The following is a 26515-nucleotide window of genomic DNA, read 5'->3' on the forward strand; positions in this document are numbered from 1 at the left end:
TCCTTGCTGTGCCAGACGGAGGGTTGCTCCGCGGACAGCGCCAGCCACCAGCTAGTTTTCTTCCCCTTCGTCCTTCTGCTACTGGAAGTGTGGTTTGCTGCCATGTTGTGCCCACTTTTTGTTGGCCTGATGGCGTCTGCTTCTTGACCACTTGAGTTTCTTTTCCTTGAATTCAGATACCAGGCCACTGTGTGTCTGAAGCTGTAGGGGACACAAGTCAAATTCTCTGGGCGGAGTCCCCCTGGAACTCCTTTTTCCAGGACTGCACTGAAGAAGACCCCTAACTCTTACCATCATGGTGGATGGGGAGAAAAGAAATGGTCCTCAAGCCTATAGCTTTTCTCTAAAGAACTTCTTCTTTTGACCTTTTCGATTTAAATTTTATATCTTGGGTATTGGTTTAAGGGTCTGTCATTTTAGAATATGGAAGTATTTTTAACCAATTATTATCAGTTTTTGATAATTGTGGTCAAAACAAAAGAAGTCTAATTTGGGGTGAAAGGATATAAAAATATAGTTCACAGAAAAAGTGCAGATGGCTCTTCAACATACAGATGCTTGACCTCACTTTTAAGAAAAATGCAAATTCCTCACCTGTCAATTTGGGGGAAATCCAGAAATTGAACAACACACCCCTTTCTGGGGAGGGGTGGACGAGCACTGGAGCATTGTTAGTGAGAGCCGGAACGGTCCAGCCTCTGAGGAAGGGAATCTGGCAATGTGTACATTACCTTGGTTTGGATGCCTTTGTCCTGCAAACCAGCAGTCCCACTTCTGGGGCCTGTTCTATGGATTCCCCTGCACCCGTTCCAAATGACTGGTAAACAGGGTTATTCTTGTGACATAGTTTACAATAGCAAAAGCTTTGACACAACTCAAATGCCTCTCAGGAAGAAACTAGTTAAACAAACCCTGATACTTCCATGTACACAATGCAGTACCACGCAGTTGTAACAAAGGAATGAGGAAGGACTGCACCGATACGCAGTGCTCTCTGGGATGTACTGTGTTGGTGAGAGAAGGAAGGTGGAGAATAGCGCATGTGCTGTGCTGTCTTTCGTGTAAGGCAGAGAGAGGGGGAAGGAAAACATTCAACTTTACATAAAGAAACTCTGGAGTACGAACAATGAATCAATGAGAATGGTTGCAGATTGAGCATGGGAGGGAAGGATGGAGGTGGCCAGGGTGAGAGTGAGTCTTTTGAGTGTTTATCTTCTTATTTTGTTTTTAATTTAAATATGTGAGTATATTTGTATCAAAAAACATAGAAATAGGACAAAAAAGAAAAAGCTCCTGTGTGCCCGGACAACAGTGTGGTGATTGGGGGTGGGTGTGGGTGGAGGAGGGTAGGGGGGCATAAGTGGCGATGATCAAGACGGCTTGGAGGGTGAACACAATACAATGTACAGAGATGTGTTATAGAATTGGACATTTGAAACTTGTATAGTAATGTTAACCAGTGTCGCCCCAATAAATGCAATAAATAAATAGATACGTTTTTAAAAACCCATAACAATAGAATTTCATAAGAAAAAGAAGGTGTTGCCCTGGCTGGTTAGCTCAGTTGGTTAAGGGCATCATCTCAAAACAAGGTTGCGTGTTCGACCCCCAGCTAGGGCACACAGAGGAAGCAACCAATGAATGCACGACTGAGTGGAACAACAAATAAATGCGTCTTTCCCCCCTTCACTTCCCCTCTCTCTCTTTTCCTCTCTCTGTCCCTCGAAAAATTAATAAATAAAACCCTGTCCAGTTGGCTGGAGCGTCATCCCAGTGGAGAGGATGCTGGTTTGATTCCCCGGTCAGGGCACATATAGGAGCAGCTTGATGTTGTTCCTGTCTCTCCCAGCCTCTCTCTCTCTCTCAAAAAAAAAAAAAAAAAGAGAGAGAGAGAGAAAGAAAGTGTTCCTTTGAAAACTCTATTACACATGTCAAAATCTGGTGGGTATCGAGTGACTTCCTTCTCAATCTAAACCCAAGGCCAGGGGTCCCCAAACTTTTTACACAGGGGGCCAGTTCACTGTTCCTCAGACCATTGGAGGGCCACCACATACAGTGCTTCTCTCACTGATCACCAATGAAAGAGGTGCCCCTTCCGGAAGTGCGGCGGGGGAGGGGGGGCGGATAAATGGCCTCAGGGGGCCGCATGCGGCCCCCTGGCAGTAGTTTGGGGACGCCTGCCCAAGACAGTCAAAATTCGGATAGGATTGGTTTAACTCTCCATTCCAAAACTAACAAAGCCGCCAGTGCTGTCTTTTACAATTTCGGAAAATCCCAGGGCGGGTAGAGGTGGATGTGTTGCATTCCCATGATCAGCATTAGGGCCTCGTTTCTGCTTCCTCTGCGTTGGTTCGGTCTTGTGTGGGTTGTGTTCCACCGCATTGACCCCCTCTGGAACTCGGCTCCTTTCCACGATTTCCACTGAAGGTCTGACTAAGGACTTGGGACATTTAGATAATGTGACTGGAGAGTGTATTAGTTTCCTATCAATGCTGTAACAAATTGCCACAAACTTGGTGGCTCACAACCACACACATTTATTATTTTATTTTTATTCTTTATTTATTTATTTATTTATTTGAGAGAGAGAGGCAGGGAGAGAGAGAGAGAGAGAGGCAGGAACATCAAGCTGCTCCTGTATGTGCCCTGACCAGGAAATCGAACCAGCAAACCTCTGTGCCAGGCCAACCCTCCAGCCAACCAAGCTATTTGGCCCGGGTTTTATTTATTGATTGATTTTTAGGGAGCCAGAGAGAGGAAGGTGGGGGTGGGGGGTGGGAGGGAAGCATTCATTTGTTCCACTTAGTCGTTCATACATTGGTTGCTTCCCCTGTGTGCCCTGACTGGGGATCGAACCTGCAACCTTGTTGTTTCGGGATGACACTCTTAACCAACTGAGTCACTGGCCAGTGCCAACTTTATTTTTATTGTTTTCACATGTATTATTTTAGAGTTCTGGAAGTCAGAAGTCTATCAGGAGTCTCACCGGGCTCAGGTCAAGGTATTGGCAGAGGTAGATTCCTTGAAAAGTTCTAGGCCCTGGCTGGTTGGCTCAGCGGTAGAGCATCGGCCTGGCGTGCAGGGGACCGGGGTTCGATTCCCGGCCAGGGCACATAGGAGAAACGCCCATTTGCTTCTCCACCCCCCCCTCCTTCCTCTCTGTCTCCCTCTTCCCCTCCCGCAGCCAAGGCTCCATTGGAGCAAAGATGGCCCGGGCACTGGGGATAGCTCCTTGGCCTTTGCCCCAGGCGCTAGAGTGGCTCTGGTCGCAACATGGCGACCCCCCGGAGGGGCAGAGCATCGCCCCCTGGTGGGCGTGCCAGGTGGATCCCTGTCGGGCGCAAGAGGGAATCTGTCTGACTGTCTCTCCCCGTTTCCAGCTTCAGAAAAATACAAAAAAAATTAAAAAAATTAAAAAAATTAAAAAAAAAAGTTCTAGGGGGAATCCATATCTTTGCGATTTACCACCTTCTAGAGGCTGTCTACATTGCTTCGGTGTGGCCTTTCCTCATTTTCAAAGCCAACAGTGCGGTATCTCCAAATCTTTCTCTGTCTTTGACCCGCCTCACCCTATTCCTTTCACGTGTAAGGACCCTTGTAATTACATTGGGCCTACCTGGATTATCCAGGATAATCTGTCTCAAAACTCTTAACTTCATCACAGCCACAAAGTTCCTTTAGCCATGGAGGGTAACATATTCTCAGGCACTGGGATTAGTGTATGGCCATCTTGGATGACCATTATTCTGCCTGCTAAAGAGAGTTTTATATCTAAGTATGCAAACAATTAATTGTGCATATTAGTTGTCCCTGTTCTTCAAAGTTCTTTTTTCCTCCCATCCCTTCCTATCTTCATTCCTTTTTCTTTTTAGTGAGAGAGAGAGAAAGAGAGAGAGACTGACAGGAAGGGAGAGAAATGAGAAGCATCAATTCTTTGTTGCGGCATTTTAGTTGCTCATTGGTTGCTTTCTCATATGTATCTTAACCAGGGGGCTCCAACTGAACCAGTGACCCTTCGCTCAAGCCAGCAACCTTGGGCTTCAAGCCAGAGTCCATGGGGTTATGCGGATGATCCCACGCTGAAGCCTGCGACCCCATGCTCAAGCTGGTGAGCCTGCGCTCAAGCGGGATGAGCCCATGTTCAAGCCGGCGACCTCCAGGTTTCAAACTTGGGTCCTCAGTGTCCCAGGCTGATGCTCTATTCACTATACCACCACCTGGTTAGGCCCCATCTTCATTCTTTATCAAATCCCCTAAATTCCTGAAATGCAGACTAATTTAGCTGTTTCTCTGTCTCTCTCTCTCTCCCTCTCTCTCTTTCCTCCCATATATATTTATTGATTTAGAGAGAGAGAGTGGAAGGGTGAGAAGGCAGATAGAGAGATTGACTAGTTCCACGTCAATCATGCACTCATTGGTTGCTTCTTGTATGTGGCTTGACTGGAGATTGGACTCACTACCTTTGTGTATCTGGATGATGCTTTAACCATTTGAGCTCTCCAGCCAAGGGTCTCACTATATCCTCATTTATTATTTTGCTGATCTCTGTCCTCAGCATCCACATTGACCCAAATAATTTATCAAAGTATTTTTAAAACAAAAATAGATTCCTCCTTAAGAATTCTTTTGTTGTTATTTTAAAATAAATTGACTAATTTTTTTGTGTGTCTGTGTTTACAGTATTCTAGTTTTCCACTTGCAAGGTAACTCATGCTTACTTTTTGTTGTGCATATGTAGCTTTTTTTTTCTTTTTTTCCCCTATACTTTGTCTATTTCAGAACTTTTTCTTTTGTTCTGCTGCTCTATTTCTGTGCCAATACCACTTGCTGTAACTGTAAAATAGGTTTTTTATTTACCAAGTAAAAGTTACACCTTTTCCCCATTAATTCTCTGAGTGTTCTTAGCTTTAATTATAGATTTATTAGTGTATATGTTTTTATTATACATAAACCAAAGAATTATTTGGTCAGATTCTCTTCAAAATCTTAATATTTTTCTTGGGGCTGTGCTCACCCGTGTTCCAAGAGCACGCGGTTCATATAATCTCTAGTCCTCTGTTGTGTAGCAGCCTGCATTTTTGCAAACTCTGATAAAGTTTCCTAACTGACTTACCTTTTTTGCTACATGATTTCTGTTTTGCATAATTACTTGCTTGGTCAAACATCCTGCTACATTCTGGTAAACTGAGAGGAAAATAAATTGTTTGATCTGAACAACAGGAAAAAGGACATATTTTGAGCATATACTTTTTCTTTCTTTTTTTTTTTTTAGTGAGAGAGAGAAATAGACAGGAAGGGAGAGAGATGAGAAGCATCAACTTATAGTTGAGTTGTGGCACATTAGTTGTTCATTGATTGCTTCTCATACGTGCCTTGAGGGGTTGGGGGTGGGAGTCTAGCAGAGCCAGCGACCTTTGGGCTCAAGCCAGTGACCATGGGGTCATGCCTATGATCCCAAGCTCAAGCCAGCGAGCCCATGCTCAAGCTGGCAACCTCAGGGCTTCGAACCTGGGTCCTCAGCATCCTAGATTGACTCTCTCTCCAGTGTGCCACCACCTGGTCAGGCAAGCAGGTACTTGAAAGTGAAACAACAGCCTCAGAATTGAGTCCAAAGGAAAGGATGCCCAGCTGTACGGAATTTTCAAGCATTTCAACTGAGAGGCTCCATGATTCTCTAATCTCAATGAATCCCCTTCTAATTCTGAGGCAGCTTTTCAGGAACCCCATTCGGAGGGTGGTGGTAGGTCACAGAGTCATTTACATCTATTTTTAAAAGATTTAGAGTGATGGTTGATCGCTTCTCGGCCTTTGGGCTAAGATCAAGTGTAGAGTGATGGTTGAGGTCTATCCCGCTGGGGCTTTTTCTGTAGACCTACACTGTTGAGAATGCCTCATTGAGTAAATACGTTGCTTGCTTTATCCGCAGAGCTGTGTGTTAGATCTGTGGGAAGGAACTACAAGACAGAGCTGCTAAAACTATGAAGGACCTAATCAACTTCTTTTTGTCTTAGATATTTGTATATCCTGAAGGTTTGTACTATTCAAGGAGCGACAGATTAGGAATGCAGATGATTTGAATTTACTCATGTTTAGAGGGTGTTTGTAACTGAGAAACCAGGCAGACTCATCTACCCTTGACTCTAATCATGGCCCATAAGTAAATTGCTTAAGAGACTGGGCTGCAATGATTATAGGTGGGGGATTTTTGAACTCTGCCCATATGCAAGTGGAGATAAAGAAACTCAACTAAGAAAATTGTGGACTGACTGAGACGACGACAGCTGGATTGAACAGCAAAAGGGATCAAGACAAACTCGGGAGCAACTGCAAGGAAGGACTCACAACATGTGAAATTCCTTAAATAAAATGTGTTAAGGCCCTGGCCGGTTGGCTCAGTGGTAGAGCGTCGCCTGGCGTGCAAGGGGTCCCGGGTTCGATTCCCGGCCAGGGCACACAGGAGAAGCGTCCATCTGCTTCTTCACCCCTCTCCCTCTCCTTCCTCTCTGTCTCTCTCTTCCCCTCCTGCAGCCGAAGCTCCATTGGAGCAAAGATGGCCCGGGCGCTGGGGATGGCTCCTTGGCCTCTGCCCCAGGCGCTGGAGTGGCTCTGGTCGCAACAGAGCGACGCCCCGGAGGGGCAGAGCATCGCCCCCTGGTGGGCGTGCCGGGTGGATCCCAGTCGGGCGCATGCGGTAGTCTGTCTGACTGTTTCTCCCCATTTCCAGCTTCGGAAAATACAAAAAAAAAAAAAAAGTGTTAATTTTAAATCATTGTACCTATGTTAACACATAACAACAACAACAACAAAAAAAACCCTTCACACTTTTTGTAGGGAAAAAAAGATTTAGAGTGAGCGTTTATAGTGAAAGAGAAGCTTTTTTATTTATTTTTAAACCATCTATAGTACAAAGGGATGGGCTTTGATGCACAATAAAAGAAAATCATAGCTTAAGTGACTCTGGGTTCTCTTCTATTTTGGAACTACTCCAAACTCAATACCTATGTCACAAACTCAAAGTCCAAAGTGTGTAGATTATTAGTTTAATTATTTCCAGGAAAAGTCTTGATGAATCACCACCACAGCTTGTTTGCTTGATTTTGTTTTTTCTTTTTTAAACTACTAGTTCCCTGAATGTTATTGTCCAGTTGGCTTGCAGTGGCTCCGGGCCCACCCTTGGTCCCATCTTTGGAGCCTGTTTGTGGTTTGGGGAAGTGCATGAACGGTGGTCTTGTGTGCTAAGTACACTGCTCACAAAAATTAGGGGACCAGGGAGCGTGCAGAAACTCCAGTGCTTTCAGCCTTCTTCTGTACAGTGCATTTTCACCAATGGAATACAAAGTTGGTTTTGTATCTCATTTGCATAATCAAACAACTTTCTTTGACTTGTCATTTGCTTTTCTGATGTTCTTGTTTAATAAAAAAATCAAATGCTTCTTTTTTTTTTATCGCTTCATGTTCATTTTGAAATATCCCCTAACTTTTGTGAGCAGTATATAAAGCCTTGGTGGCCATTTCAAATGAGTGGAGATAATGGATTATTAGGGAAGTGTGGGAATAACTATCAACCATCTGGAGGAAAAAAAAAAACTTGTTTGCAATAAATATGGTTGACAGAGAGTTAATAGAACGTTTACTACATAGAACTTGTACACATAAAATAGAAAATCTGTGCAATCCTCCTGCAAGGGGAGAAAAAATGACCAGACAAGTCACAATAGTCTGCTGATACCTTTCTCTATGATCATACCTGTATTTGCATTTTCTCACACCAGCAAAAATGGAGCAGCGAATGTTCCCTGGGGGAGCCTCAGAGCAGGAAGCCAGGTGGACATCAAACAGCTGACGACTATTTTCCCTTATCAAAGGGCTGGGGGTGACTTCCGTCCCAGCTCACACAGGTGTGCCTTCAACCTTTCTACTCTCAGCACTTTTTTTATTCACTTGCTTAATACAACTCGTGTCTTATGGATGGCTTCCAATTGATCATTTCTCTCTGAGTCATATTTTTTTTAAACCAAGGAGACCGTGATGTGGGCCGTCTACTTTGAGTGTCTCCAGAAAGCTTCCCAACACATTTTCAGAGGAACGAGACGGGAAGTGTCAAGTTCCATCCCATCTGTCGTTCATGTAGCATTCCTTCTTATGAGCAATTTGAACCCTTGCCCGACTGAAATGAACTGATGTCATTTGCTTTCGTTTTGACCCTGAACGTCCCCTGTGGTTGAAAAATTAGTCCAGCCTTCATTGCACAACACCCAGCAAATAACCTACTGAACGCCTTTGGTGACAGGATTTTTACACTGCACAGTGATTCAGAGTGACAAGCAGGGCGACAGAGAGCAGCAGGGCCGGAGGCCAGCAAAAGCTCCTTGGGGTGGGTTTGAGTTGGACCATGAAGGACGGGCAAGATTTTGTCAGGCGGGAAGACTACAAGGGAAATTCCAGTGATGGGGGCGGGGGGATATAAGAATGTGAACCAAGGCATGAAATTCCAAAAGGAGAGACATTTAAGACCCCAGTAGAGAGACTGGAGAAAAAGGAGCAATGTGAAGGTCAATAACGAAGTAAAAATGGAGAAGCTGATGGTGCAGTGGATTGGGAGGGGTATTGGAAGGGCACAGGAGGTAGGGAGGGAAAGGTCTGCCTGTTCAGCTTTCAGAATAACATATAGAAAGACGAAAACAGCTGCTGCACAATTTATGACTCTAATGAGACCATTTCCCCACCCCACCCAAAAGCATACCAGATATTCATCTGAATTATATTTGTCCTTCTAAGTAGTTACTTTGAAAGGCTGACCATGTATTTCAGTGACGTTATTAGTTTTTTTGTTTGTTTTTGTTTATTTATTTATTTATTTATTACAGAGACAGAGAGTGAGTCAGAGAGAGGGATAGACAGGGACAGACAGACAGAAATGGAGAGAGACGAGAAGCATCAATTATTAGTTTTTCCATTGATATGTAAAGACACATGTAGCCCCATGTTCATTGCAGCACTGTTCACAGTGGCCAAGACATGGAAACAACCAAAAAGCCCTTCAATAGAAGACTGGATAAAGAAGATGTGGCACATATACACTATGGAATACTACTCAGCCATAAGAAATGATGACATCAGATCATTTACAGCAAAATGGTGGGATCTTGATAACATTATACGGAGTGAAATAAGTAAATCAGAAAAAACCAAGAACTACATGATTCCATACATTGGTGGAACATAAAAACGAGACTAAGAGACATGGACAAGAGTGTGGTGGTTACCAGGGGTGGGGGGAGGGAGGACGCAGGAGGGAGGGAGGGAGAGAGTTAGGGGGAGGGGGAGGGGCACAGAGAACTAGATAGAGGGTGACGGAGGACAATCTGACTCTGGGCGAGGGGTATGCATCATAATTTAATGACAAGATAACCTAGACATGTTTTCTTTGAATATATGTACCCTGATTTATTAATGTCATCCCATTAACATTAATAAAAATTTATTAAAAAAATTATTAGTTTTTCTTTGCACGTTGCAACACCTTAGTTGTTCATTGATTGCTTTCTCATACATGTCTTGACCGTGGGCCTTCAGCAAACCGAGTAACCTCTTGCTGGAGCCAGAGACCTTGGGTTCAAGCTGGTGGGCTTTTTTGCTCAAACCAGGTGTGCCCACGCTCAAGCTGGTGACCTCGGGGTCTCGAACCTGGGTCCTCTGCATCCCAGTCCAATGCTCTATCCACTGCACCACCACCTGGTCAGGCATGTTATTAGTTTTAAAAAAAATCTTTTAAACTCTCCTTCGGGAATTGCCTTCCAAATGTGTTTATGAGCTACAAAAGACCATCAATTAGTCTTATTAACTCACAGTTTCCTCTGTCTTTGTCTGTCTGACAGTGTATGGTGAACACATTATATGTGTACGTAAAATATATATCATTAAAACCTAGCCAGTTGGACTTTTTTTAATTAATTACCTTTTAGAGAGAGAGGAAGGGGGAGAGAGAGAGAGAGAGAGAGAGAAACATCAATTAATTGTTCCACTCTAATGCATTCACTGGTTGATTCCTATATGTGTGTACCCTGACTGGGGATTGAGCCCACAACCCTGGCATATTGGGATGACACTCCAACCAACCAAGGTACCTGGCTAGGGTTGTACTTTTCTTTCATAAACTGGAACTTGTGACAAATGGCTTTTAACTATTTCCAAAAATTGAATACAATCTGAAAAGGATTTCACTTATGGACTCAGAATACCAGAAATAATGTGTTGTAGGTTCTGATGGCAATAAGAAGGATTCCAACCATTTTTTCTTGAGAGAGAGAGAGAGAGAGAGAGAGAGAGAGAGAGAGACTGACTGGGACAGAAAGAGAGGAAGGGAGAGAGGTGAGAAGCATCAACTCATAGTTGCAGCACGTTAGTTGCTCATTGATTGCTTCTCATATGTGCGTTTACTGAGGGGGCTCCAGCCAAGCCAGTGACCGTTTGCTCAAGCCAGCAACCTTGGGCTTTGAGCCAGCAATCTTTGGGCTGAATCCAGCAAGCTTGGGTCATATCTATGATCCCATGCTCAAGCTGGTGAGCCCTTGCTCAAGCCAGTAAGCTCGGGATTTGGAACCTGAGTCCTCAGCATCCCAGGTTGACACTCTATCCAGTGTGCCACTACTTGGTCAGGCTCAACAATATTTTGAGTTGCCCCAGCACTGGAGTCAGTGTTGGCCTCTGAAAGGGACTGTTGACACAGGGATCATGCTTCACGATTATGTATGTTCTGGAGACTTTTTGTCATAATGGTTGGACAAGGTGTTATATGACTGTTTATGGTCCACAGTGGCCTCCAGTGTAGTCAGTCATAATTAGAACCTCTCCCTAAATCACCCATGAAGACCCAGACAAAATTGGGGAGGGAAGAAGATTTTCCCAGTGGCAGATTCTAGGAAGGATTGGACTTTAGTTCATCGCACACTCTGGCTTTATTTCACAAAAACAGAGCTAGCCATTTTGCAAAGGGAGGAAAGGCTTTTCTCATGGCCTGAACCAGAAAATAGGCAGCCAAAATTCTCAATGCAAGAGAGGCTCTGCCTCCAGACACTGTCCTGATGTGATAAGAAACAGTGACAGAGAAGAAACAGTGGGCTTGGCAAGGCTGTATCTCTTGCAACACGTCATCCCTTAGCAATCAAGGATGGGTCAATGGGCTCCCGGGGGAGTGTTCTGTATTCTTCCAGCTATTTGCCCATGGCCCCAGAACTCCTACTGGTGGAACCCTTTGGAATTTCCTCCACTTGTGACCTGCCACACTGCACTGTGCTCATGAGCTAGAGCTTGGTGTTGGGTCATGGGACTCTCTTAATTTGTTCCAAATGGCATTATATCCGGCTGCATTCTTCAGAGTGTTTTCTGTAATGCCACTTTCAGAATGACAGCATACCCGAAGTACTTTTCCCTCTTTTCTGTTCTTTTTCATTCCTATTTTTGTTGATGATGAAAGGGTTTGGGGGTTAACATTCATTTCCGCCATCCTTTTCCTTACAAATTCTCACAGACTGTTTCACTTCAGAAAAGTCCATTGAGCAAATAATTTAAAAAAAACATTTGGGAAAATAAGTGAGTATGGAAAGCCTAGATAAATTTAAAAAGAAAAGGTTGTCCCCTACCAGATTTTAAACTGTACCATAAAACTGCAGTAAGTCAATTAAATGACGATCCAGAAACATATGATGTTAGCGTTGTTACATAGGCCTAAGTGTTGGCCCATTGATTCCACTCATTATTAGAGCATTCTCTGAGCGATCAACTCAACCTCCTGTTCTCCAGGTAAGAGAAAATGACTGACCCCAGGGAATAAAATAAAAACCCACGTGAATATTTCTGTTTGCTCCTCCAAAGTCAGGGTGACACCTTCCTACTCTCTTTTTCAAATTTCAGTATGTCTCACTTTGTTCCCTGGTACATACATTTTCAGTGCCACAGACTTTGATTTGGGCTGGGTGTGAATATGTGTTTGTGCTCGGTGCCTGTATGTCGAAACAATCTGTAGTCAAGTTTCACAGTGTCTCTTGGGAGTTGGGTTTAAACAGCATTCAATGAGCTCACCTCCTGGGAAACTACTAAGAGAACGACTCCTTTCTTGCTTTTAGTAATTAAATTGTCACATTCAATTCCATGTTAGAAGTAACTTCTCTTTGATTTCCTGCGATAAACATTTTCTGCTGGGCAGTAACCAAAGCACCCCATTATGTGAACACTGTTATACCTTTCTGATTCTTGCCCACGTTAGAAACAGCTTGGAAAATATCCCAAATCTGGGTGTCAACAGCATTTTTTAATAAAGATTGCCTAAGTCAGTCAGCCTACAGAGAATGCACTCTGTCACACGGGGTCTTGGTCATCTGTCTCTAATGTTTCTTCACACTAGACTTGGCCAGGGCTCAGACGTCCCAGTCTCAGAAGACAGTCTTACGTTGTCAGCTGATTCAGAAGCCCAGACCTCTGCTGCACACTGAAATCATCTGGGAAACTTTAAAAAAATACTGATGCTGGCCCTGGCCAGTTGACTCAGTGGTAGATTGTTGGCCTGGTGTGTGGATGCCCTGGGTTCAATTCCCAGACAGGGCACACAGGAGAAGCACCCATCTGCTTCTCCACTCTTCTCCCTTCTCTCTCTCTCTCTCTCTCTCTCTCTCTCTCTCTCACTTCTGCTCCCGCAGTCATAGCTCAGTTGGTTCAAGTGCATCGGCCCTGAGTGCTGAGGATAGCTCTATGTACTTCCGCCTCACATGCTAAAAATAGCTCGGTTGCAAGCATGGCCCCAGATGGTCAGAGTATTGGCCCCGGATGGAGGTTGCCGGGTGGATCTTGGTCGAGGCGCATGCAGGAGTCTGTATTTCTCCTTTCCTTTCACTTGGGAAAAAATTACTGATGCTCAGTTCTCATGTGACTCTGATTTAATTGGTCACCTGGGCATTGAGATAAAAAAAAAAACAAACTCCTTAGGAAATTCTAGTGTGCAGCCTAGTTTGCAAACTGCAGTCCCAGAGCCCCGGGTACAGTGTAGCCTCTCTCCTCTTTGGAGTAGAATAAAAGGGGAGGGGCAAATGCCGGGTAAAACCATTGCTGCTACCTTGCTACCCAGGAAGCAGGGGCCCTGTGATGCCGCGGAGTCCAGTGCCTTCTGCCACTTTCCTCCATCGGTGTCTGTCCTTGGCATTGTACTCAACAGAGAAAAACTAACTTCGTCATTGTTTCCATCAATAGGGAGAAAGTAGTTAATTTTATTTATCCTTTTAATATAGTGCTTATTTTTCTACTGTTTTAATTTTACTGATTTATTTAAGTGGGGGGAAGAGAGAGAGATCAACTTGTTGTTCCACTTATTTATGCATTCATTGGTTGATTCCTGTATGTGCCCTGACTGGGGATCAAACCTGCAACCTCAGTACATCAGGACAATGCTTTACCTCTATAATATTTTCATGTTTTAAAAGTTTGAGATATCACAGATCACATTTTAAATTCTACTTATGGTTTCCTCTGAGCTTTTTTAAAGCGCTTTTTAAGCGAGTATTCTCCGTTTGTTAGTGATGGGATTTAAGTAGGGTAATTGGCTTTCCTTATCGAGCAGGAGGAATTTGGAAGGCAGCTCTGCTAACCACAATGCCACCGACGCCATTGAACAGGAGGAATCTGGGAAATAGCTGCTCCTTCCTGTTCTTGACAAAGCACTTGAAACATTGGAACTCTGAGTGTGTCCTGGTTGCAGCAGCCATTTTCCTGTCTACGCGATGCAGGTGTTTCTTATTAACCTATGAGATGGAAAGAAGCAGGAAATGAGGATATTTAGCCTCGTGCCCTCTCACTCAGGGAGCACCACCTCTCCTGCTGTTGGGGTCAGGGTTGCACTGCCAGCGGTCAGTCTGGTCCAGCTGGGGCTCTGCCAGAGGGGGCAGGACACAGTAAGAGCTCGAAGCATGAGCTCTGGGCCCTCTCCAGCACGGTGTGCATCCGGACTCTGTTGCATACTAGTTTGGTGGCCTTGGATGGTTAATTCAGCACATCCGAGAAAAAGGGGGTGGCCAGAGTAGAATTCCAAAGGGTGGTTTTTTTTATTATTTTATTTATTTATTTTTAGAGAGGATAGACAGAGAGGGAGAGAGAGGAGAGAGAGACAGAGAGAGAGAAGGGGGGAGGAGCAGGAAGCATCAACTCCCATATGTGCCTTGACCAGGCAAGCCCAGGGTTTCGAACTGGCGACCTCAGCATTTCCAGGTCGACGCTTTATCCACTGCGCTACCACAGGTCAGGCACCAAAGGGTGGTTTTGAGGATTAAATTACATTTGAGGACTGAATCCATACTCCTGATGTATACTAAATGTTCCTTCAATGATAGCTGCTATTATTATTTTTATTATCATTATCATCATCATCATCATCATCATCATCCAGGAACGGAGACTGATGAACTCTCAGGATCATTTTTGGCCAGGGTCCCACAAAGGAGCATGACAGGGATTGCCCACTCCTCCCCTAGAACTTTCTGCTCACAATTTTCCCATGGACCAAACCCATGCTGGCCCATAATGGGATCATCACAGAGCTATTAATGAAGATTAAGTTTACTATCAAAGAGCAGAAACTGAGATTTAATTCAGTTGACTCATTCCTCTTACATAATGTAAGGGGCAAGTCCTTACCACCCCCAGAAAGGAAGTCTTTCACACAGAGCCCTCTTTTCCTTAAAGAATTCCTCTTCCCACTTCCTTCTAGAGCCTTCTCTCTGTAGACCCCACAGTTCCTATCTCACGCTTCAGTCTTCTTGGAAAACTCTCCCATGTTACAGGAGAGGGAGAAGCTGTAGCCTGCAGGATCTTCAAAGTGCAACCTCAACATCACCTGGGTGCTAGTGCGAGCATATTCTGCTCAGGGCAATCTGTGTTTGGTCGATGGTGAGTTCTCCTCTTCCGGGTTAATTTTCCCTCCAATAACAGCCATGGCTGATTCAGTCTCACAAGTTCCCCAAGAAGCAAGAATACTTCATCATTAAGCCCAGGAGTCAGCAAATTTTTTTAATTTTAAAGAACCATATACTGAGTTGTTAAACACACTAGGATGTTTCTAGGCTAACTCTTGTTTTCTCTGTACCACTGTCAAATCATGTGTGTACCCATCTGGTTTTATTCCTGTAGTTTTATAATATATTTTAGTAGAAAACAGGTCTAGTTTCCTCTTCAGTGCTTTTGTTTTTCAAAAATGCGTAGCTATTTGTGGCAGAATTTCAGTTTGGCTCCTTCTATACCCATCCAAATCCTCCTCCTCATCATCATCAAAGGCTGAGGAAGATGAATGCTCAAGTTTCCAACCTCCTTTATTGCCCTAGCAGCCGTGCTGTTTGGTTGCTCCACTACCGCCCATCATGAAAGCTGGAACGCCCACTAGTGGGCGGGAGGGACCAGGTTGACCAGCACTGCAAAAGTGGGCGGTTTTTATAAAAAGGTTCGCCATCACGGCCCTAGAGGAAACAGCTCTAGTCAATTTGGCTGGACTGAGGTCTACTGGGGGTGTTTCTGGGGACACTTTTCCTTTGCCGATAAAGGGTGTAATTGGAGCTGTTGCCTCTCTTTCCTCCTCTCCCTGTCTGGAAAAAAAATGGGTAGCAACCATCTTGAATTTAAGAACCATTTTGTCACGTTTAAGAAAAATCAAGTTAAGTCAGTGGGCTTAATACAGCTCTGTGAAATGATAACGCTATTTTACAAAACATATTTTCTCTAGAGCTGTGGGGAAATTTTGGCAAATACTGCCTACATTCCTGCAAGTGCGTTTCATTTATCCATATGACAAAGCTTCACTGAGTCTTTCCTGTATGATGCATGTGGGCATGAGAAAATGGTCTTGTCATCAGAGGTCGATGAGTGCACAGAAAAGGAGCAAGAAATCAACCTGGACAATGGCTTCTGTTTTCCACTTGAAAGAATAACATTCAAGTCTGGTCAGTAGATGCGTGGCTCCCGTGGACTCTACAAGAGCAATACCTAAGCACAAGTGCATTTCCTAGGCTCGTGTGTCTGCCCAATCCCTACCCTCCGAAGATGACTTTTCCTGTCTCAAATTTCCTTGCGTAGCGAACATTCTCTTCCAGGAAGCCTGGTCATCCTGCTAGGGAGCAGGTGGCTGCAGAAACTGTGCTTTTGAAGCCAGTGCTATTACCACAGATGCTTGGCATCAGCCAAGGGTACAATGACATGAAAAACAGGTTGAGTGTGTGCTTGGAAGTCAGATGGAGAAGGCGTCTTTGGGCTGAGGGATTGGAGACAGTGTCTCATGAATGAAGTGATCTCGCATTCTTATGCCTAAAGGTTTGGAAAACTTAAGCGATTCACCCAAAGCAGGAGTAAAACAGGTTTTTGTGTGGAAAGTGAAAATTGGCTGGCAGATGGTCTTTTTACCACAGCTATGCTGGGACTTTTCCTGGAGCGGCAGCTGCTAGGGACCAGTGGTTGGTCAAAATGATTAGCAAAGTTGCGGATACGGCAAGAGAGTGAGTCACCCTAGCAGAGCTCGGTGTAGGCTGAACTGCGTATTTCCCCTCTTTTTTGCCAGAACCCTGACTTCCCTTCAGAGTTTTCTGAGGACACTCAACACAGCACGCACTGAGGTGTAGAGCAGGGGTCCCCAAACTTTTTACACAGGGGGCCAGTTCACTGTTCCTCGGGCCATTGGAAGGCTGGACTATAAAATAAACTATGAACAAATCCCTATGCACACTGCACATATCTTATTTTAAAGTAAAAAAACAAAACGGGAACAAATACAATTTTAAAATAAAGAACAAGTAAATTTAAATCAACAAACTAACCAGTATTTCAATGGGAACTATGGGCCTGCTTTTGGACATCTTCCATTGTGCAGCCACATAATCCTTTGCGCAGTACCTCATTCTCGTTCAGTTACTCTCAGAACACTGACCACCAATGAAAGAGGTGCCCCTTCCGGAAGTGCAGTGGGGCCAGATAAATGGCCTCAGGGGGCCGCATGCGGCCCGCGGGCCATAGTTTGGGGACCCCTGGTGTAGAGGGTCAGCCTGATTCCTGAAGCTTGAAGTGCGGAGGCTGGGCTTGCTCCTGGGCTAGGAGCTCTGGTCCTAGGTCAGATAGTTTAGTGAGATATTTGTCTTTGTTTACTGTATACATTACTCAGCATCCCAGCAGGTAGCCACGTCCACGGTCCCTTGCTGCAGGGCCGAAAGAAGGCACAGTCTGCAGGCCACTTCCTGTCCTGATTTTGTCCTGAGGGATTTGAACATGCAATTCTAGGGAAGGGAGCTTTAGGAAGGCTGTGAGGGGTAGAGTGACCAGTAGTAAAAAAGCAAAGATTTTTCACCAAAAGAGGGAATGAATGTTCACAGTTTTCCTAAGTAACAGGACTCTGTGGCCCATCCTCCATGGAACCTCAGGAAAATGACAAATTATCTAGAGGTGACAAGTCCATCTTCACTGTTGGAAAGCTTTCTTAGACTCTGGATACTGGGGCTCTCAGCTCTAGCAAAGATTTCCATGGGACAACAGTGCCACCTCATTTCAAGGATCTATGTAGGCTTGGCCTACAGGCATCTGGGCAGGAACCCTACAGATGAGTTGGCCCAGAAGTCAGACCGGCCTGCCATCGGTTTTTGTATGACCTGTGAACCAAGAATGGTTGTGAGATTTAAAAATATTTGAAAACAGTCTTGAGGAGAACACTGTTTTAGGACATGTGAAAAATAATATGAAATTCAAGTTTCAGTATCTGTGAATAGAGTCTTATTGGAACACAAGCAAGCTCACTGGTCTATCTGTTGTCTATGACTGCTGTCTAGCAACAATGGCAGAGTCTATTGTGATGGAGACCCCTCTGGGCTGCGCAGCCTGAAATAATCACCGTTTGGTCCTTTACAGAAAAAATTTGCTGGCCCAATGCTCACCAAAGGCCGAAGATCTCCTGAATGTTTTGCTTCACATTACAACTTCTGACCGTTAACTCTAGTGATGGGGGTCGGAATGGGAGGGGGCAAGAGGAGAGACCTTTCCAATCTCTGAAATTAACATTTCCACCCGCTGACTGGACTGGGAACTCAGGGACATATCTTTATTTTACATAAACCAAAGAAAAGAGCAACGTGTTCTTTTCTTGCACATTCAGGCGTGCTACAAATTCATTCCTATCATACTTGACCTCATAGTCGTCCTGATAAGGACCCTCTGTTGGACAGCCGTGGCCTTCGTTTTTCTGATCCTGTTTTGGAAGTAACACCCATAAGTCTCCTCCAAATCCAGGTACCCAAACCCTACCATCAGGTCCCAACTTAAATGTTCATCCTCCTCTCCACCCCTGGAAGGCCATCTTTGGCTGTTCAACTTGCAAACCCACCTAACAAGATTTTTCAGAACAAACTTGCTTTCAAATATCCTGAGTGGTCTTCCCCAGCCAGTTAAACCATTTCTCCCAAATTAAAAAGTTTAGATGTCAGTGGTAGAGCGTCGGCCTGGCGTACAGGAGTCCTGGGTTCGATTCCCGGCCGGGGCACACAGGAGAAGCGCCCATCTGCTTCTCCACCCCTCCCACTCTCCTTCCTCTCTGTCTCTCTCTTCCCCTCCCGCAGCCGAGGCTCCATTGGAGCAAAAGATGGCCCGGGCACTGGGGATGGCTTCTTGGCCTCTGCCTCAGGCGCTGGAGTGGCTCTCGTCGCCCCAGATGGGCAGAGCATCGCCCCCTGGTGGGCGTGCCGGGTGGATCCCGGTCGGGTGCATGCGGGAGTCTGTCTGACTGCCTCCCCGTTTTCAGCTTCAGAAAAAAGAAAAAAGAAAAAAAGTTTAGATGTGATTTCTCCATTCTCTACATCCCCACTGGACTGTCATACACAGGATGATGTGATGGTAATGTGCGTATATTTTTCATCAGTTTGTTGAGTGCAGGCAGCTAAGCCATACCGGATAAGAATCAACATGATCCGGGTTGAAATTCTGACTCCTCTATGGACACATTAACAGTTTTTCAGCCTCAGTTTCATCATCTGAAAAATTCCGCTAGTATTCTTTGTATCCCAGAAATGTGAGGATTCAGCGAGATAGTGATTTTTAGCAATCAGTCACCAGAGCCTGGAGTGCAGGAGACACACAAAGTCACTGAAACTCACGCCTGTGGCAATCCCCCCGGGGGGGCGAGATAAAGCTCTGGCTTTGCAAGCACTTTGCCCCCACGTTTTCTCATTCTTCTGAGGTTGTGACTAGTCCTGAGAACTAGTAGCACTCCCTTGACCCACACCTCGGTCCTCACGGTCACATCACAGTCACATGGCCAGGGCTGTGGTGGGAATACCCCAGAGGAGAGGAGGGGAGAGTCTGAACTGAATCAGGCTAGACTGTAGATGCCAGGGCCAGTGGGGGACGGGCAGAGCTCATGAACGCTTCTGCTGATGCTGTAGACTGCCAAGCAGTCCACCCCTCATACCCTTCTGAGGGCTCCGGGCTGGGGTGCCTGGTCACCAGGGCCATGGCTAATACTGTGACTTTGCAGGAGGAGGTGTGACAGTTTCCTCTCTGCTGTGGCTTGGCCTTGACTTCTGTTGCAGTCTCATTGGCAATGGATCCAGCTATCCTGGGAAGTCAATCGGATCTCAGCAGGTACCTCCTGCAGAAACAGGGTAATTCACGAGCCCTGCCCCTCCCTGCTTACTTATTTTATCTTTCTAAAAATGTATTTATTTGTTTATTTATTTATTTATTTATTCATTTTAGAAAGGAGAGAGAGAGAGAGAGAAAGAGAGAGAGAGAGAGAGGGAGGAGGAGCAGGAAGTATCAACATACATATGTGCCTTGACCAGACAAGTGCAGGGTTTCAAAAAGGCGACCTCAGCGTTCCAGGTGGACGCTTTATCCACTGCGCCCCCCCCGGGTCAGGCCCGGCTTACTTATTTTAAATAGCCCAGAGAGTCTTTGTTCTTCCTATGGAACACTCTGTGTACTGACTGCAGTTGCTTCCTCTGTCTGCACAGTGGGTCCATGTCTTGGCACCTGCTCCGTCTGAGCGATGCTGCCCTGTTAGGAGGGGTAGGAATCAGAGTTTGGGAGGCAGAAATCCTGTTTCCTGGCTCTTGCTCTAATCCATCTTTTCCACTCATGACTGTCCCTTCACACCACTCTCAACTAGAGGGTTTGTCTGTCTCTAGGACAGCTGTGAGACTGTCCCTGAGGGATGTATGTTGGCAGGAGCCAGGCGGGCTCTGCACCAATTCCTTGCCTAAGACCACTTCTGGGCAGCCATTTTGATGTGAGGACAGGCCAGTCGGGGGAGGAGCCTTCCACCTGCCCCCACTGTCACTGCCAGGGTTCCCCCGGCTTCCAGACACCTTTGACAGATGGCGAGCCTGATGGTTTCCCCCAGACTCCCAGGCTGGGGCAGACCCACCCTCAGAGGGTCCTGGGCCTGCCTCCACCCTCGCCTTCTCAGGCACCGCAGTCTGCAGTTGTCCCCTTTCATGCAGGTTCAATCTCTCCACCACCTGACCCTCTCTCCTGCACAGCCAGACTCAAGGAGAGTATTAACCCCCCACTGCCTCCACTCCCTCACCTCCACTTCCCCTCCCTCCCCACCCGCAGCAGTGGGGTCTCCCACTCAGGGGTCTCACGACTGGAACTGCTCTTGTGAAGTGTGCCTATTCAGTCCTCAGCTGACTCCGTGTCGGGCGACCCCTCTCTTTTTCTGGGAACATGCTTCCCTTGAGACTGTGACATCTCACAGTCCCAGGTTTTTCTATTATGTCTTTAACCACTTTTTCTTTGTCTCTTTTCTTGGCGCGGCCTCTGTCCGACCCCTTCTGTTGGAGTTCCTCCAGGCTCCGCCCCAGGCCCTCTTCCCGTTCTATACTCATTTTTCCAGAAGCTGCATCTACTCCTTCGGCTGTTGATGCCCTCAGAGAGCTTAATCCTTACAGAAGGACCCATCCACAGTATTGGTGCTGTAGGCTTTGCCGTGTGAGGCCAAGCTGGGTCGGGATAGGCCTAAGGAAGAGGGAGACGGAGATTGCAACCTATAGAATCACTGAAGAAGCAGCCCAATCAAATATCTTTCCTCAGCTGAGAAAGCCACCCATTGGGGTTAGTCAAAGGGTCTAGACTGTGATGAGGCTAGTGAGCCTGGGGAGTCTGAATCGGCCTGGAACTCCCAGGCCAGAGCCTCTCAGCCAGAAGGGTTATTAGCCTTAGCTCTTAAGGATGCACTCTCTCTATGATTCCATTTATATAAAATATCGAGAATAGGCAAATTCATTGTTACAGACAGCAGATTAGTGGCTGCCGGGATCTAGAAGGAAGAGGAAACAGGAAGTGACTGCTTAATGGGTATCAGGTTTTCTTTTGGAGTGATAAAAATATTCTGCAAATAGATGAGCGCTGATGGTTGCACAACACTGTAACATATTGTCACCAACGGTAGAAAAAAAAAATATGTTTCTTGGGTTTACCCCAGAAGAAGAAGCACTCTTACTGAACCAAACCAAATAGACCAAAGATGCAGTCAAGGTCAGCGGTGACAAGACGAGGAACTCTAAACGAGAAATGACTCTTTAGACTAAAATAACTGAAACCACACCTTCCCCTAAGGTAGTGCAGAGAATGTGCTATTCCACAAGCTAACCAGATGACAAGCTAACTAGAGGATTTCTTAACCATTTTAAGTAACAGTACATTATAGATGTATGGTGTGGCTGCAGAATACAGGTTTAAAGTCGAAGGATACGCTTATTTTTTTTTCTTTCAAATCTATACGTCTGAGATGACGGTGAAATCAGATTGGACGTTTTAGTGGAACATTCTGGTAGCCGGAACTGAGGCTGAGGAAGAAGGCTGATTTGGATTATTTAAGGCCTTGACCTGGCAGGACCCTGTAACCACGTGGAGAAGACTAGAATTCCTCTGACAAGTAAAGCGAGTGCACACTCCCCTGTGTTGGCCCTTTCGGCTGTCTTCCTGTGCGTATTTCTCACAACCACTCTGAGGGGACACAGTGGAATCAGGATTTAACCCAAATATGTCTACCTCCAAAGACTGCTAAATAACTAATGACTCTGTGACCCTGTGTGAGCTCTCTGATCAGAAAGGGGGCAGGGTTGGCCCGGGGAGGGAGCTGCTGGGGCGTCAGTTTCTGGTCCTGTTGCTGAGCCAGCATCCATGACTGTATTTCCTGACTGTGCCTGCCTTCCCGTGTGGCCCTCACATCCACGTGGTCTGCGCACTCATCTTGGCTGCAGCCTTGACATGGTCTCTATCCAGCTGATAGCACCATGTGAGAGAACCATACCACTGAGAGAAACTTCTAGTTCGCTTGTTTGTCAATTTCCCCCTCACTCTTCCTCTCCACTTCATTTCCTGAGTTGTAAACAGAAGGTGAGAGTGCTGACCCACAGTATGATAACCAGAGAACACTGGTCGCACTCAGCATATCCTGTTATTGTGAACCTCAAGTCCTGCTTTGACATCTACTGTCCTAAATGCCCTCCTTGTTTTTGGTTAAGGGAGTGATTGGATTAATGGAGATCGACGTTTGTATTTTTTACCCTAAGAGTCTATGTCGTGTACTCGGAAAGTTATGAGCCTGGGAACCAGCCCAGTATTCAAATTCCAGTTCTAATACGGAACTTCAGTTTCCTGTTTCACCTGAAAATAAAGAAAATAAAACTGAGTCATGTCTCAGGGCTGTACAAGATAATGGAAAAAGACCCAGCTCTTTTCCTGACCTTTAGTAGGCACTCAAGAAATTATATTTCTTTTCTTTCCAAGCTGCCACTTGACCCATCCCCACTTCCAAGGGTTTCATTTTAAGCACTAAATCCAGACTAAGCACTTGACCCTGGGACAATCTCCATATGTTGTGGTGCTCAGAGTGGAGGTGGGGGCATAATTGTGGCATGTCATTAAGACGGTGGGATTCAGACAGAAAGTGGGAGGAGGGGGAGGCAGCCCCTGCCTACCCCTCACTCAGGGAAGCATGCTGGTGGAAGGACCCTGAAGGGCATTCTCCATTCACCCTCCTCCTTTCTTCAGCTCACACCTGGCCCACCACCCTCAGCCTGTGTCCCCCTTACCACCAGTTACTTCACAGGTGTTGCCCTCGTGTTGCTCTCCCCCTGAGTTGAGATTGAGGGTAGATGGGGCCTACTGAGGGTAGGTTCAACTCCTGGTCAGAGCACACAGGAGAAGCAACCATTTGCTTCTCTCCCCCATGCCCGCAGCTATGGCTTGATTGGTTTGAGCACATCAGCCCAGGTGCTGAGGATGGTTCTGGGAGCCTCTGCCTCAGGTGCTAAAAATAGCTTGGTTGCAAGCATGGCTCCAGATGGACAGAGCATCAGCCCCAGATGGGATTGGGTTGCTGGGTGGATCCTGGGTGGGGCACATGTAGGAGTCTGTCTATCTCCCCTCCTCTCACTTAAAAAAATAAAAATTAGCCCTGGCCGGTTTGCTCAGTGGTAGAGCGTCGGCCTGGCGTGCAGAAGTCCCGAGTTCGATTCCTGGCCAGGGCACACAGGAGAAGCGCCCATCTGCTTCTCCACCCCTCCCCCTCTCCTTCCTCTCTTTCTCTCTCTTCCCCTCCCGCAGCCAAGGCTCCATTGGAGCAAAGATGGCCCGGGCGCTGGGGATGGCTCTTTGGCCTCTGCCCCAGGTGCTAGAGTGGCTCTGGTCGTGACAGAGCGACGCCCCGGAGGGGCAGAGCATCGCCCCCTGGTGGGCAGAGCATTGCCCCCTGGTGGGCGTGCCGGGTGGATCCCGGTCGGGCGCATGCGAGAGTCTGTCTGACTGTCTCTCCCCATTTCCAGCTTCAGAGAAATACAAAAAAATAATAATAATAAATAAAAAAATATATATATGGTTTGTCCCTGGGGCAACTAATGTTCTGAATAGGGCCCTTTCTTTCCTTTGAGTTAGCTGTCTTTGCAATCCCCATTCTCTCCATGTTCCCCTCCACACATACATATCTGCTTTCAAACCTCAGCTTCCAGAAAGTTCAGGGGCCAGGCCAGGTCCTGCTGGGCGCAGCCTCAGTCCTGCCACAGAACGTTAGGACATGGCTGACCAAGAAATGCACAGCAGAGCCAACAGCAAGGGAGTGAGTCAATGTACAGTTCTGGGCCTTCACTTTTTATCCTGAATAAAGAAAGTCAAGTCGGGGCCTGACCAGGCGGTGGCGCAGTGGATAGAGTGTCAAACTGGGACACAGAGGACCCAGGTTCAAAACCCCGAGGTTGCCAGCTTGAGCTTGAGCGTGGGCTCACCAGCTTTAGCGCAGGGTTGCTGGCTTGAGCCTAAGGTCACTGGCTTGAGCAAGGGGTCACCTGCTCTGCTGTAACTCCCCCCCCCATCAAGGCACATATGAGAAAGCAATCAATGAACAACTAAGGTGCCGCAACAAAGAATTGATGCTTCTCATCTTCTCTCTCCTTTCCTATCTGTCTGTCTCTATATGTCCCTCTCTCTGACTCTCTCCATCTCTGTCAAAAAAAGAAAGATTGGTATTTGGATTAAAATATTGCTCAATTTCTTCTTTCCTTCCTCCTATATCAGCCACTCGAACAAGAACACCTAGAATAATAACATCAGCTAGCATCTATTGTATTAAGTGATGTTTTAAGAACTGTTCCAAGTTTATGTGTTAATTCATTAGCAACAACTCTATGAATTAGGAACAATTATTATTTCCTTTTTACAAATAAAGAGACAGAGGACTAGAAAGGTTAAGTCACTAATCCAAGATCCTACAATGAGTGGTAAACCAAGAGTCAAACCCAGGAAATTTAACTCTGTGTCCTGGGCTTTTCATGTCATTCTAATGCAGAATAGGGAATAACATGACTTTAAGTATTAAATCTGAATTTTGGGTCATAAGTTAGGGGTCAGTAGTTACTGGGATGAAGTCAGTATCTTGACTGAATCTTGTTTGCACATTTCTATAACCAGAGAATGTGGTATGGGATAGATACTGATACAGCTATCTTCAGAAAATATAATTTGCTCCAACACATTTGAAGCTGTTATACAAATTAGGACCTTTATATAAAATGTTAAAGTCAATTCTACTCATAAAAATAAAGTAAAATTTACTCACAGTGTTTTTTTTTATTCTGGGTTCCACTTAACACCTTGAAAGCCACACCTATCTAGAAGGTGGGTTGTTCGATTCCCGGCCAGGGCACACAGGAGAAGCGCCCATTTGCTTCTCCACCCCTCCGCCGCACTTTCCTCTCTGTCTCTCTCTTCCCCTCCCGCAGCCAAGGCTCCATTGGAGCAAAGATGGCCCAGGCGCTGGGGATGGCTCTGTGGCCTCTGCCCCAGGCGCTAGAGTGGCTCTAGTCGCAATATGGCAACGCCCAGGATGGGCAGAGCATCGCCCCCTGGTGGGCAGAGTGTCGCTCCTGGTGGGCGTGCCGGGTGGATCCCAGTCGGGCGCATGCGGGAGTCTGTCTGACTGTCTCTCCCCGTTTCCAGCTTCAGAAAAATGAAAAAAAAAAAAAAAAAAAAAAAAAAAAATAGAAGGTGGGTTGACCCCAAAGCCACAGTTCTTAGAGACAAAGAAATTAGATCGCAGAAAATGTTATTGCTTTCAAATTCACACATTCTCCCAGGTACAGGATGTGTTTCAGTCCTTTGGCTGATACTTAAAAACCCGGCGGAGGGGAAATTAGTTTCAATCTTAATATTTAGAGAGAGAACCCAAATCCTTTTGGGTCTCCCCTGTGCAGGTGAGGTAGCCGCAGTAAATGAGAGTGACTGGGTTGTTGTCCCCACCGGTCTCAGATTCTGCAGGACTGGGCCAGTAGTCCCTGAATATAGCTGTCACCTTCTTCCAGCTCATGCTGCCTGGAAGCCTGCCAGGGGCATTTCTGATGACATTCCTGTGCAATCTACAAACTCCTTTCAGAGCACAGGCTGTTATGACACGGACATAGTTATTCCTCCCCAATGCGGTGAGTATGATTGACTGTATATCTGGCCCTGTTTACTGGAGAAACAGATGGATTAACTGGCAGGAATATTAAAATACGAAACGACTGTATCATTAGAAGGAAGTCAGTTCTAACCAAACCGCAAAGAGAGTGAAATGAATTTGAAAGCATAATGCCGCGTGGTTGAAAGACGATGAGATTAATATTAGTCAGTGATTATCAAGCACCTGCACGGTATATTTCATTCAATTTTCACAATCCGCCCTATGAACTAGGAGTTCAGTTTTCCTCCCTGTGTATGGATGGGGCAGCTGGGACTGAGAAGGTTGAAATAACTTGCCCACAGTCACACAGATGGTCAGGGTGGAGCTGGAATTCAAACCAGGCAGTCTAATGGTCACACTCTTAACCACAAAGCCGTGCTTTGGGGCACGCCACACCTGCTGATCCTCTGCTGAAACCCAGCTGAGTTCATGGTATCACCTCCCAATCGGTCCCCCGAACTCGGGAGCCATCCTTCACTGGGCCATCTCCGTGCCCCTCCCATCCACCACGTA

General features: G+C 46.0%; 1 non-coding gene across 1 annotated transcript; it reads left to right on the plus strand.

Annotated features, from left to right (window-relative positions):
- The first annotated feature begins 5836 nt into the window (after nucleotides 1–5836).
- Nucleotides 5837–5967, plus strand: LOC136396120 (small nucleolar RNA SNORA18). The gene has a single exon (XR_010749538.1). It is a non-coding gene; the product is annotated as a small nucleolar RNA SNORA18 (small nucleolar RNA).
- The last annotated feature ends 20548 nt before the right edge of the window (nucleotides 5968–26515 follow it).

This window comes from Saccopteryx leptura, chromosome 2 (assembly GCF_036850995.1).
Source record: "Saccopteryx leptura isolate mSacLep1 chromosome 2, mSacLep1_pri_phased_curated, whole genome shotgun sequence".
In the NCBI taxonomy this organism is placed as follows: Eukaryota; Metazoa; Chordata; class Mammalia; order Chiroptera; family Emballonuridae; genus Saccopteryx; species Saccopteryx leptura.